This window comes from Chrysemys picta, chromosome 1, assembly GCF_011386835.1.
Source record: "Chrysemys picta bellii isolate R12L10 chromosome 1, ASM1138683v2, whole genome shotgun sequence".
Lineage (NCBI taxonomy): Eukaryota > Metazoa > Chordata > Testudines > Emydidae > Chrysemys > Chrysemys picta.
In genome coordinates this window covers 290,083,269-290,096,072 of record NC_088791.1, presented here as the reverse complement: position 1 = coordinate 290,096,072, position 12,804 = coordinate 290,083,269, and positions in this window count along the sequence as shown.

Sequence of the window (12,804 nt, the reverse complement as noted above, 5' to 3'; positions counted from 1 at the left end):
AGAGCCTTTCACTGATTCTATGTAGTGTGGACACCGCAGTGAGGACACAGCTGGCTTTTCAATGTGGTGAGTAGCTACACGAAACATACGTCATGTGGTCATTGATGTTCAATGTAGACATACCTTCAGATAGGTCTATATTACTAGATACCCCTTGAGTGGCATTACCTTCATTATCCTTTTACTTATACCTCAACGCATAAGTGCAAGAAATGGAAGATAGGCAAATGACTCATTCTATGATATAATGCTTACAGAAGACACATTGGAAATGGCATCAGATGCCATTCTGCAGCCTAAATGTCAAGTTGACCACAAACTGGTATTGCATTTTCAGCCCTATTTAATTCTGTAGAGTTTTTCTGAAACAGATGGTATGACAGAAATAACCCAAGAGACTACCACTAGTGTTGTGTATATAGAATAGTTGTCATGTTTTTCAGATTTGAGAGCAAAACACAAAGTTAGTTGGCCATAAACCCTATTCTTCCACCTGCAAGTCAAAAGATTACAATGCTCAGGTTTAATACTGTAGGACTCAGAAAAACAGGAACATGCCAATTGCCATAGCAGGTCCAGTATCCTGACTCTGACAATGCCCACTACCAGATGCTTAGGTAAAACAAGTTATAAAAAAAAACATAGTGGTCAATATTTTGCAAATAACCTGCCCATTGAGGAAGTTTCTTGCTAAAGAGATGGAGATTGGCTTATAGAGGTTCACATCTCTTTCTAGCCAGACAGATATAGATATACTCTGCAGATGCTCTCATTATCCATGTACATGTCTAATCCCTTTTTTAATCCTTCTGGGCTCTTAGGTTCAATGATATTTTAAGGCAATGAGTCCCACAAGTTAATTGTGCACTGTGTAAAGCAAATGTTTCTTTCTTTCATTGGCTTTAAATTAAATGGCCTTTTTATTTAACTGGATGTTTTTGTTATTTGATGGTGTAAATTTTTTGCCAGGTAGAAAATTGACAAAAAGGCAAATTTTCCATGAAACAATTTTTTTTTTACTGAAATAGTAAAAATGTTAAGCTATTAAACAAATTTTACTTTATTAGAACAGCATTGGAAAAGCTGTTTTCCTTCTGGCATATAATATATGCTCTGGAAAGGAGCTGAATACAGTTCCCAGACAAGCAATCAGCAGGTCTTTTAAACAAGATCCATCTCCACTCAGAATTATAAGGATGGGTTTTGACAGTGTTTGGGGTTACTTTGCAGAAGGCTACTGTATGTCTGTGAAGTCTCTCTTTTTTGATATACCAGATAGGTGACTCCACTAGGAGACAGCTGTTTTCTAGTTTCATGTTTAGATTTGAATTTTATTCAGTTTTAAAAACAAATTTGAAGAGGGGAGTTTTTTTCCCCCAAAAGATGGCAAAATGACATTTTGATGTGAATTCATAAACAAATATGAACCACATCCCTAGTCTTTGCTTTCAAGGTTATATTTAAGAGGTTTTTTTGAAGGAATCACTGAACTGTGCTTCATCAATAAGTTTGGTACTATTTGAATGGCTGCCTGATTAAATTTTAACTGACTTGTTATTAGGCAAATGATGCTGCAATGTGAAAGTTCATAACCCTGGTGATTTGTAGTTGGCAAGTCTTTCTACAGCCAGAAATAGATGTCTCTTAAAGGTTAGTTGCTTATAGGAGAGCCTTTAGGTAGTGAACCTAGCCATTCATTGGGTTATTTTGTATGGTATTTGCATTCCTGTGTTTCAGTTCTGTAGCAAAATACAGCACCATTTTAATGTCACTGAGCATTATGGAAACTGCCATTCCATGCATTGAAACCATAACCATAAAAATATTTTAACCTGTGTGACAATATTATTTCCTATTACAGTTTTAAAACAAAGTGGTTTACAACTTGCATATTATATGATTCCTATGTGTACATCAATCATTCACAAACATGCGTAATGCAGGTTATTTTCATTCTCACTAGCGAATAATTTGGATCAGTAATTCAGACTCATTTCACTTGTGTGTTTAATTAAATGACTGAAGACTCCATGCATGTAGTCATATGACTGAATATGAGGCCAGCAGGGGATCAAATGCCTAACATGGATAATTGCACTAAGCAATTAATAATAATAATAAAAAATATTGTGAATTTTTAGGCTACAACTATAACCATAGCTCTTCCATGCCAGTTAGCACAGGGTTCCCACTATAGGAGCACTACATCTTCTTGTAGGGCTGGCCTCAGTCACTGAGGTTTATATTTATATAGACCAGACAGGAGTGCAAGAAGGACATGGAATATACAGACAACATTATATGGTTATATAGTTCAGGCACGCACGTCTCTGATTGATTTAAATGTTGGAGATCTTTGTTTTGTTTTTATTTGCAGTCACACTTTTTTTTTTAAGGTGATGCCTCAGGAGTGAGTTTTTAAGGAGCAATTTTAATGAAGATTAAAGCTGGTAAAGAACTTGTCAACTGAATGTCTTTTCATTGGAAATGGCCAATTTGTCAAAATTGGATCTATTCACAGAAATGTATCAGTCTTGACAAAACTTTTGTTCAGATGATTTCTTAGGTCCACAATGGAATTTCTGGCCCAAAACCAGAGAGATGGACCCAGTCATATCATCCCAGATTAACCAATAGCCCAGTGGTTAGGGCACTAACTGGTCAATGGGAGACTCTGCTTTGCCTGATTCAAACCAGGGACTTGAACCTTAATTTCCCCACATAGTAGGTGAGTGCCTGAACCACTGGCCTTTTCTGGGGTAGACGTGGATGTCTCTCACTTTTTTGTGAACAATTTTAAAAGGTCTCATATTTGCTTGAAAGCAAATGAGTAGTATCTTATTCTTTAATCATCCTGAGTAAGGGTATCAGAAGATGATCCATGATGACTAGCAGAATGTCAAAGACTTAGCTATATTGAACCATTCCAAGACAACTCATAGGCTAGAAATAGATTCATTTAGAAAAATCAAATCTGTTTGCAGATAATCCATTAACAGAAAAAAAAAGACTAAATTCATCAAATATATTAATCCCTATTAATATTGTACCCAGCTATGCAATCAGTTTTCCATCGTTTCTGTGTACATTTTCTATATATAGTTTACACACACACAATTTTTTTTTCAAAAATGAAAGTCATAACAACGCTCATTACCTGCTTTGAATGTTATTTAATCGAAAATGAGAGCCACAGCTAAATCTCATTGCTTTGTCTGTGCAGTTTACAGATGCTAATGAGTTCTCATTCTGGCATAAATGTGGTTAGAAATGCACCAGGTAAAGGAGATTGATCTCCACAATAGTTAATGAAACTGAAATGAAGAATAGATGAGCTAGTGTTTCAGATCCAGGTTTGGAATCATACTCACTCTTGGCAGAGCACCTTATTAACTGGGACTCATTATGACTGATACAGCATTGTACACCTCCTTTATCTAGAAATAAAGGTTATCAAAGATCAGAACACAACGAGTCTATGAGGTGTTTTCACAACACTTCAACATGTTTTTATTACAAACTATAATGCAGCAATCTACGCTGTGTACGTATTAACATTACAATTATATTACCTGCATCTTACCTGTAGTTTTACTGTCAAAAGAAATTATACTAAGTCAAGCTTGGCTAATGGCACAACTAAAAGCAGTATTGAAAAATCAAAATGCAATACATGGAAAAAACGAATGTGAGATCGCATAGGGCAACAATATCATTCATCTTTACTAATGCAACCTGCAGTATGTGCGCCAAAGATACCAACTGGAATGAACAACTGGAAAGAAACAAACAAGGAAAAGAGACGTACCAGGGGAAAAAAAAAAACATGTCTCACCACTATTTATTTGGTAATCAATAAAGAGCATAGACCTTACCCTATTTTAACAACTAATGAAACATTAGTTTAAAGTGCCCAGAGACAAAGAAATTTCAAATGCCACAAAAGGTTGCCAAGAAGTAAAGGTTTCTGCATTTATAAGATCACTCTCTGAAACACAGAGGTAATTCATTCAGGGGGTTCGGCTGACACCATAACTCTCAAAAGTTTAGAAATGTCAGGCGCCTACAAGATGAATTACTGCCTTGCAGGGATCTCTAATTATATGTTATAGATAAGTTAAATGAAAGAACGCCTCAATTAAGAATAAAAAGGAGTGATTAGTGCAGATTCTGAACTGTTTATATGTCTATATACTGTACCAAACCTACACGCACACTTTTGAAGTATAAGAAAAATATTGTGTTAAAGTGCATTAGCATTGTTACATTTTAAATGGAAACTATTTTTGCAACTCTGCTTTTCAATCAATTGTTTCCCTCTAGGGTCTTTTCTTATGCTTGGTATATTATTGCAATTATGGCCTAATGCTCAGGCTACACTAAGGACACTTTACATCACTCTGGCTGTGTAAAAGGGCAGTACATTTATTTACACCCACTTTAAGGATTTCTTTTATGCTACAAGAATGGTGGAAGCCTGCCTTAGTGTAAATGAGAATCAGGCCCCAGCTGCCAACCTTTGTGACATACAGCAAGCTGTCAACATCAAGACCAACAGATCAGGTTGTGACTGCATAATATTTAAGAACAAACAACAATTTGTAAAAGCAGTTTGGTTTCCAAGAGAAGCACAAAGTGATCTGAAATACTCAGGAAACTCCATGCTTCCTAGAGCAGGTGTTCAGCCTATTAAATTACCAGCCGAGGTCTGGGGGCACAAGTCAGGGCCTTAAGTGGTAAAAATCTACTGGAAGGATCCTGAGAGAGAGAAACTCTGAGAGGTTCTGCATACAAAGGTTCCTCCGAATTCTCCCATTGGGGGCTGGATGTGGATTTGCCTGAGAGAATTTTCAAGAAGCCTGGAAATCTGCACATTCTCTGAGATCTGAGTAGATGTTTTGGAATCAGCCATTGTCTTGGGCCAATCATGTGAAGATTTTATGTCTCACTGCTGGCCCCTATCCAGCAATCCATTCCTCCCTGGCACTTCAAGTGCCCTGCAATCCCGTCCTAGAAAGGGGATTCCACAGTGTGGAGCAGGAGCTGCTGACAGGACAATACAGCTTGAGGCTTTATTTCCTTCTCTATAATGTTTGCGTACTGGGGATGGGTTGGGGACAATACATATTCCGCCTTGGACCACCTACAGCCCTTTCCCTTCACTGATCACTGGCTATCCAAGGTCAAAGGGAATATTGCGATGGGGTGGCTGATATCACTCTTTGAGGTATGAAAGATGGAGATGCAAGCACCGAGTCCCCTGTGGACATGGGGGGCAATGTTCTCCTGTCTCACCAACTTTGTGAAATGGCAGTGTCCTTCCACATTCAATTTCCACAAATTGGAAATTGTTTTTTCCAGGCTTTCCAAATTCCCCACCCCCAAAGAAAACAGACCTTGTTGCTGGTACAGTTTATGCTAGAAGTGAAAGGCAGTTCTCACAGCCAAGACTTCCTTCACTTGTGAAAGGCAAATTCCAGTTACCAGGTACGTTTTTATAGTAACTTCACTGATCACCATAAAAATTTCCACAAAAAACAAACAGTTCTCTAACATTGGTAACTGACTTACTATAGTTTTCTTCTATACTTAGAACAGGAAGTAACTGTGGATAACTGCATAGAGATTAATAACAAAAGAGGATTTATTTTTAATAGTAACTAATGCAGATGACTGACTGTAAGCATGGAGTGCTCCAGTATGAGGCAACCCTAGTAAAAGAGGCTATTGTAAAAGTTGCAAACCCCAGCCATTATACCATTCTTATTTTACAGCACCTAAACATCTGCTAAATTTCTCACAGAAACTAGTAAAGACATGAGCCCTGCACTGCACACTTTTTATAAGCTATGATCCTGTTACTGTAATTGATGTAGGGTTGCCAACTTTCTATTTGCAGAAAACTGAACACCCTTGCCCTGCCCCCTGCTCTGCCCCTTATCTGAGGCACATCACTGCCCCACCCCTTCTCCTAGGCACTGCCCCCGCTCACTCCATCCCTCCTCCCTCTGTCGCTCACTCTCCCCCACGCTCGCTCACTTGCTCATTTTCACCGGGCTGGGGCAGAGGGTTGCGGTGTGAGAGGGGGTGAGGCCTCTGGCTAGGTGTGCAGGCTCTGCGGTGGGGTAGAAGTGAGAGGTTCAGGGTGCAGAAGGGGGCTCTGGGCTGGGATAGGGAGTTGGGTTGTGGGAGGGGGTTCTGGGTTGGGTCCAAGGGGTTCAGTGGTAGAAGGGGGCTTCAGACTGGGGCAGAGGGTTCATTGTCAGAGAGGGTACAGCTCTGGGATGGGGGTGCAAGCTCTGCAGTGGGCCCAGAAATGAGAGGTTCAGTGTGCAGGAGGGGTCTCTGGGCTGGGACAAGGGGTTGGGTTCTGGGAAGGGGTGAGGGCTCCATCTGGGAGTGCGGGCTCTGGGGTGGCGCTTGGGATGAGAGGTTTGGTGTGCTGGAGGAGGTTCCGGACTGGGGCACGGAGTTGGGACGTGGGCTCCAGGTGGTGCTTACCTCAGGCAGCTCCCAGGAAGCTGCCGGCATTTCCCTCTGTCTCCTAGGCAGAGGCGTGGCCTGGCGGCTCAGTGCACTGTCCCTGCCTGCAGGCACTGTCCTGCAGCTACCATTGGCCATGGTTCCTGACCAATGGGAGCTGCGGAGCTGGTGCTGGGATAGGGAGCCCCCATGGCCACCCCTAAGCCTAGGAGCCAGAGGGAGATGCCAGCAGCTTTCTGGGAGCCGTGCATAGCTGGGAAGGCACCTTCCCTGCCCCACTGCGGGTGGCCACTGGACTTTTAACAGCCCAGTGAGCACTGCTTACTGGATCTGCCAGGGTCCCTTTTCAACCAGGCATTCCCTACATTGATGTCTGGCAACCCTAAATTGACAACAGGTGGGCATATTGCAGGATCAGGGCCTTAGTGCTATCTTATCTGAAGTCATGCAGTGTGTTTGAGGACTGGGGCCTAAACTCTATTATCTAAAATCAATGGGGCTTCATAGTGGTTCATTAGTCCCCAGTGGGACATCAATTTGATGACTGGTGCTTTTAACTCGTACTTATTTACATGCTAAACAGTAACTATAGCTATTATTTTCTTTGTTATTTATTTTATGTTGTTTGAGAATGAGAAGATAAAGATAGAGGGTCTGAGGACAATAATGTAATAAAAAAGAGTAAAAGAGAGCTGACTTTTTTTTTAATAGACCTCTCTCTGCCACATATTTTTCCACCCTCTCCTCCCACTTCCGAATCCTTCATTTTTAAAGAGGCAGAACAAAATATTTCCAAAACAGCTACAAACAGTAGAAGCACAGGTTGAAATTCAGCAACAGCAGCTGCTTTTCCTCTCACTAACCAGATCCACCAACTCAAACTAATTTTCTTAACTCAAGAAGATTCAGCTTCTCACATTTGAGAAATCCACCAACATTCTGCTCAACCGTATTCAAAACACTTATTAAAGTAATTTCCATGAGAGGGCTTCCGCTTATTTAGCCACGTATCATCCATCAACTGTTGTCTGTCTGAGTCAGCCTCAGCCACTGTGCTGACTCATGTTACTAATACTAGATGTATTGCTACCATTACAAGCACAGATTGGGTAAGTCAAGGGGCAAAGTTGCAGAAGGAAAACATTCCTACTGTGACATTGAAAATAACCTGAGTCATGTTGATGATTTGATGATAACATATTGTGTGTTGTAGAAGATCCTTCAGAATTCAGACCTTAAACACAAACAGATGGGAAATTATAATGGCAAAAGACAATTTTTATTTGTTCTTGTTGTTACATTTCTTTAAAGCTAGTTAATCTTTTTTTTTAATTTTCAATGATTAATAGTAATGGACATTGGCCAAAATTTCCAAACTATACTTAATAAAGTTAGGCACCTAAATCCCTACTTAGGAAGATCTTATTTTCAGAGGTGGTATACATGTGCAGCTCATATTGAATTCAATGAGACTTATGAGTGCTCAGGCCTCTGAAAATAAGGTCACCTTTATTTTGATGCCTAAACACAGATTTAATCTTGCTTGTCTTTAAACACCCAAGTGTTAAAACATCAGGTGCAACATATTAAAACTCCTGAATGATAGCCTACTAAATAAAGCTAAACAGAATTAAAAAGTGAGTTTTTCAGGGCTCTCAATGCTGATATTAAAAACAGAAAACATGGCATTTCATAGTTTTTTGTTTGATTTCTGATGGGAGTGGCTCAGTTGTTTATGTTCATTTTAAAATTCATTTATTTTATTTTATTTTTGTAATATTGTCTTTCATCAGATGACGGTAAAAGGAGATGGTCTCGTCTCTGGTCATTTTTTTCAAATGTATTTGAAGTTGAATTTACTGTTTAATAAAAGAGTTGGGCTGATAACACAGGAAATTCAAATTTGTTTTCTAGGTGCATGGGCAGTGGCTATTCCCCTAATGTTCTTAAGAAGATAATTCAATCTCCATCTCCATTCACTGCTGAGTCTCTCTGCTGAATGCTGGTGCCAATTAGTAATAGTTTGGTGTCTTGTTATGTTATTTTTATCAGTCTTTGGGTGGATTTTCTTTTGGTCCTTTGCATGTCAGTTTTCTACAAAAAAAATAATAATGAGTAATTAATATCAAGCAAGTGAAATTGCCACCTTCCCAGGTAGCAGCTGTCCCTCACACACTCCTGAGCCATTATTTGAGTTTTGGAGGATATTAACACTTAATGTCTTCCTCCCACGCTTTGAGCATGACTCTTACTCCAGCCTACATACTCTCCCACTTCCCTGCCAAATATGAAAAATCTTATATCCTTCCAAAAAATGCTAAAACAGAACAAAAATACCTTACAAGCAATTTCTAATAATCTGTTACTGGTAAAGACATTCATGAAAAGATACAGAGTTTGCAAAATAAACTGAAACTGGTCATCATTCTGCAGTCTACCACTATAGATATTGTTTCACAGGAGAAATCTGTATGTGAGTGGCATAGGTAGACAATACGAGAGCAGCAAAAATATGCATTCTGAATGTTGCTCTAACTTCACTATCCATTTTAACTCCCTAGATGCACACATTTTATAGATTATGGCCTAGATTCTCAGTTGCACTGAACTTTTGTTTCAGAGTAGCAGCCATGTTAGTCGTATCTGCAAAAAGAACAGGAGTACTTGTGGCACCTTAGAGACTAACAAACTTATTTGAGCATAAGCTTTCGTGGGCTACATCTGAATTTTTGTTCTGGCTCATTGATTTCTCAGCTCAGCCCCAAACATGGAGCAGGTTAGCACAGCCTACGGGCTTTTCTAGCCTATGCCAAGTAGTAGCAATCCCCCGGGGACAGACAACCATCTATGAGTAGAAAGGAATGCAACATGCTCCGGTCATGCCTCTTCCCCAACATGAGGAGCTGCTATCATAGATGTTGTGGGATAAATCTCATGAATGCAATATTGGTGTAGAGGGTTATAGCTGGTTCAGATAGGACAGGCAGGGAAAAAACAGAGGTGGTCTTGCATTAAGTATCAAGAATGTACACACTTGTTCAGAGGTGCAGGAAGAGGTGAAAGGCAGACCAGTTGAAAGTGTCTGGATGAAGCTAAAAGGGGGAAAATAGGGGCAACATCATGGTAGAGATCCTACAATACATCACCAAATAAGGAAAAAGAGATGGATGAGGCATTTCTAGAACAAATAACATACATATACAAAACACAGAACCTGGTAGCAATGGGGGATTTTAATTGCCCTGACATCCACTGGAAAAGTAATACTAAATGGCAAAGCACAAAATGTCCAGTAAGTTCTTGGACAAGTGTTTTGGAAAACTTTTTGTTTCAGAAGGTGGAGGAAGTAACCAGGAGAATCACCATTTTAGACTTGATTCCGATGAATAGGAAGAAATTGGTAGCAAATTTGAAAGTGGGGTACAATTTGGATAAAAGTCATCATGAAATGATAGATATCATGATTTTAAAGAAAGGAAGGAGTTAGTGCAGTGGAATTAGGACAATTGACTTCAAAAAATCAGACTTCAACAAACTCAGGGAACTGGAAGGTAAAATGTCAGGGAAGAAAACCTAAAGGAAAGAGTTCAGGAAAGCCGGCTGTTTGTCAAAGAGACAATATTAAAGGCACAAAAGCAAACTATCCAAATACAAAGGAAAGAAAAGAAGAAAACTAAAAGCCCAATGTGGCGCCATCAGGAACTTTTTTACAACCGAAACATGGACAAACTGATAAGGATGAATACAAAAAAATAGCACAAGCATGTAGGGGCAAAATCAGAAAGGATTGGCACTAACTGAGTTACTTCTCGCAAGAGACATAAAAGGCAACAATATGTTCTACACATGCATTAGGAGCCAGGGAAATATGAAGGAAAGAGAGCTAATAACTGATGTCATCAAGACAGCTGAAGTGTTTAATGCCTATTTTGATTTAGTCTTCATTATAAAGGTTAATGGTAACCATACACTCAATTAATATTAATAACAAGGGGGAAGGAATGCATGATAAAAATAGGAAAAAAACAAGTGAAAGAATATTTAGATAAGATAGATGTATTCCAGTTGGCAGGTCCTGATAAAATTCATCATAGGGTGCTTAAGTAGCTACTTTAAGGAATTCCAGAACCATTAGAAATTATCTTTGAGAACTCATGAAGAATGGGTGAGGTAGACATATCTTAATTTTAGTAAGGCTTGTGACAGCTCCACAAGACATTCTCATGAGCAAACTAGGAAAATACGGTCTAGATTAAATTATTGGTGCAAAACTCAGAGTAGTCATCAATGGTTCACTTTCAAATTGGAAGAACATATCTGGTGGGATCTCACTGGGGTCTGTCTTGGGTCCAGTAATATTCAATATTTTCAATAATTACTTGAATAGTGGTGTGAAGAGTGCGCTTATAAAATTTGTGGACAACACCAAGCTGTGAGGGGTTGCAAGCACTTTGGAGAACAGGATTAGAATTCAAAACAACTTTGGCAAATTAGAGAATTGGTCTGAAATCAACAAGATGAAATTCAGTAGAGACATACCACATGTAGGAAGGAAGAGTCAAATGCACAACTACAAAATTGGGAATAACTGGTTAAGTTGTAGTACTGCTGAAAAGCATATGGGAGTTACAATAGATGACAAATTAAATATGAGTCAACAATGTGATGCAGTTGCAAAACAGACTAAAATATTTCTGGGATGTATTAACAAAAGTGTCATATGTAAGACATGGAAGGTAATTGTCCCCGATGAGGCCACAGCTGGAGTACTATGTCCAGTTCCGGTTGCTACACTTTAAAAAAGATGCGGACAAACTGGAGAGAATCCAGAGGAGAACAACAACAACAATAAACAAAAAAATTAAAAACTGGGCACATTTGGTCTTGATAAAAGACTGCTATTAAGGGGCCTTTTTAACAGTTTTTAAAATGTTAAGGACTGTTATTAAGAGTACTGTGATCAATTGCTCTCCATGTCCACTGAAAATAGGGCAAGAAGTAATGGGCTTAATCTTCAGCAAGGGAGATTTGGGTTAGATACTTGGAAAAACTTTCCACATATAAGGATAGTTAAGCACTGGAATAGGCTTCCGTAATGCTTTGGGGTTCAACTCAGACCGTAAGTGGTGGTGTATCCTCCTGGTCCGTAACCCTGGGTGTGTCTGTGCTGCCTTGGTTCAGATCCCTGTAGCAGCAGCATGCTCACAGCACAATAACCTCACACTGGCTTCCAGAAGCCTGGGTTCCTTCTTGTAGGGTGACCTCCAACAACCTGCCAGTCCCATACTTCCTCCAAACCATCTATCCTGTAGTGTCCAGCCCTGTCACTGGACACTTACAGAAATGATTACATTCACTGCTCCCTTAAAGCAGCTCATTACCTTAACATACACTCTATTTTAATCAAGCACTGAATTGGTGTATAGTAAAAGTAAATGAAAAGTCATAGGTTTAACTGAGTCCAAGTATAAGAAATAAAAGATAGCAAGGGCTACCAACAAACAAAAGTAAAAATACATTTCTGAGACTAAAACTTGATTTAAACTAGAGTTTCTCGTTCAAAGAAGTGTTTCTCTCCAAGTCTCTTTTCCAGCAAGGGTGAGCATATGCTTTGGCCAGAATCCTTCACAAAGCTCAAAGTGTTTGGCTTCTTTGTCTCTTTAGGTGAAGGATACTAAAATGGCAAGTTCAAGCAGGCAGAACCACATTTCTTTGCCTTGAACAGGTCTGGCTTAGGTACTGCTTGCCAAGTCCATTTTAAGAACATATATCTGGCACATATCTATTAAGTCCTTTGTGGGCCTATCTTACATACACCACACAAAGATATTAATGATCAATGAGTTATTAATTTTTCAGTGATATATTACATGCCACCGTTGGTATATATCATGATAACTGTGTGCCCACTGGCACTGGGGTGCACTTAGGGTCACATCTTCCAAAGGAGGTTGCAGAATCCCAATCACTGGAGGTTTTTAAGAATGGGCTAGACAAACTCCTGTCAGGGATGGTCTAGATTTACTGGGTGCTGCCTCAATGCAGGGGGCTGAACTAGACCATTCAAACTCCCATCTAGCCATACATTTCTATTATTCTATTTCCATCTCCTATGCATTGCCAGACCAGTGTCAGGGACATTAATCTGATTTTATATTTAAGTATAGCATTTGCGATTGTAGTTGTAAAGCTATTTAATAAGCTAGGCATCATTCCCTAAAAAAGAAAAAAAGAAAAGAAAAGAAAAAACCCACACAGAGAAGGCCAATTTAATTAAAGATTATGAGGGAATAAACCAAGGGTGGTGAGTGCTGCTGAATT